Here is a 2,178-nt window from a genome sequence, read left to right on the forward strand (position 1 = left end):
TAGCAGGTGCCAGATACCATTGAGAGTTGAGAGTTTTGCATATGTTATCTCACAGATCTAGGCCTTATTAGTCACCTTTACAGATTAGGTAACTGAAGTGCAGGGAAGTTTAGTAACTTGTCCTGGATCCATCACAGGTAGATGATGGAGCTGATGTGAACCACATCTAACTGCAGAGCCTGGGATCTGAATTCACTACTGAGGCTGGCTGCCTATCAGATCCACCTGCACAAGGAAGGATTTTGCCTAATGTCTCCACACCGTCCTTGCCACATCTTTTGGGACAGGCCTCATAACCTTGTTTGTGTGTTCTGATGTTTTTTATTTTGTTTTGGGTGTTTGTTGCTGTTTGAGACAGAGCCTCACTCTTTCACCCAGGCTAGAGTATGGTGGTGTCATCATAGCTCATTGCAACCTCAAACTCTTGGGCTCAAGCAATCCTCCTGCCTTAGCCTCCCAAGTAGCTGGGACAACAGGTGCACATGGCTATTTTTAGAGACAGGGGTCTCCCTCTTGCTCAGGCTGGTCTAGAACTCCTGACCTCAAGCAAGCTTCCCACCTCAGCCTTCCAGAGTTCTAGGATTACTAGCATGAGCCCCAAACCTGGCCATATAACCCTGTTAAATTAGCACAAAGGTCTGTCCTGTAAACTGAGAAGTATTTGAACCCTTGCAGGCCAGGGAAGAATAGCACCAGAGACCTTCCAGTGGGCAGAGAGAGAGCTCACACCTTGATCAGAGCATAGGAAGAGCTACCTATTCGCTCAGCACTCTAAGGGGTAATACTCAGTACCTGGGTGACACAGATCAGAATTAAACTGATGCTTTTGGCCTCCAAGAGGGATTCTCCCTCCCAGATTGGGAATACCCCATGCTGACAACAAAGAATCTTTGGACCAAGAAACTTAGATGGTAAACCTCCCAGGTGTGGGGCCCACATCCTGCATTGTCTTTGTACCTACCCCATGACACCACACGCGAAGCTAGGCAGCCAGATTCAGGGAATGGCAAAGATGGGAAAGGTTCTGGGCCATCTAGTCCAAACTTCTTATTTTACAGCTGGCCCTAAAAGGGGAGAGGGGCTTTCCTGGCAGTATCCAAACTAGAAGCTGGGTCTACTAACTCCCGACTGATGCTCCACCTCAGACCACCAGGTGCCTAATAACCATTAAGGAACCAAATGTGAGCAAAGACTATAGAAGCAGCTTGAAACGTGGAAGGGTATGGAGGTGGTGAGCCTGTGCTTGGGAGGTGCTCCGTCACTGTTAGCAGAATGGATGAACACCGAACAGTTTTCCGCTGTAAGGGTCTTCCTTCCTCTGTCACCCACCCACACATACTCCTGAGCTGCTGCGACTCTGAAAAATAAACAGCGAGTGTGTGAAACCAGTTTGGTAAAACCTTTCAAAGAGGCAGGTAACCATCAAAATAATTATAAAGACAATATAGCAACATGGAAAGCTGCTTGCGTTGTCCAACAAAGGAAGGAAATAATTATACAATTGACTCTATCCCATGAGTACAGGTGTGCAGAAATTATGCTGGCACAGGGGACAGGACTCTTCATAATGGTTCACATTTACTGAACACTTCCTTCCCCACCAGACAGGCTCAGTATGAAATTCTATACAGAGGTTATCTTATTCAACCCCTCTATATCCCTAAAACCCCGTGAGGTCAGAAATATTGGAGACACAGGGATGCCTGACTTCAGAACCTATTCTCTTAACCACTGATCTGAATCTGTGGCAGAAACGGGAATTTGGGGGGTTTCTTTTCCTTTCTTGTTACTTGAATATTTATTTAAAAGGAAAAAAATACTCCCAACGATTACTGATTGCTCTGGAAACCAACAAGAAACTCACACCTCAAATATTGAGTTTACTTGCTGAAAAAGAAAACATCTAAAACTCCTCGCCGCGTGGTGGCGCTAAAGGACGCGCTACCGGTCGCCAAGCAGGCTGCCCGGGAGCCCCGCATCGCTGGCCTGGTCTTTTCCGAGCTGGCAATTCTGAGCCGGCGGTTCCCGCTGTCGGCACACAGGCGGTGCACCCACATCAGCCGCCCCTCCCACGCCTGCCACCCGCAACTGATACGTCTCCGGGTGCAGCCTGTAGCCCACTCTGTGACCCCATCACCCCAGGTAGAAGCGGCCTGGCTCACCCATTCCCAGTCCCCT

Source organism: Otolemur garnettii, unplaced genomic scaffold (assembly GCF_000181295.1).
Source record: "Otolemur garnettii isolate 467f Iridium unplaced genomic scaffold, OtoGar3 scaffold00145, whole genome shotgun sequence".
In the NCBI taxonomy this organism is placed as follows: domain Eukaryota; kingdom Metazoa; phylum Chordata; class Mammalia; order Primates; family Galagidae; genus Otolemur; species Otolemur garnettii.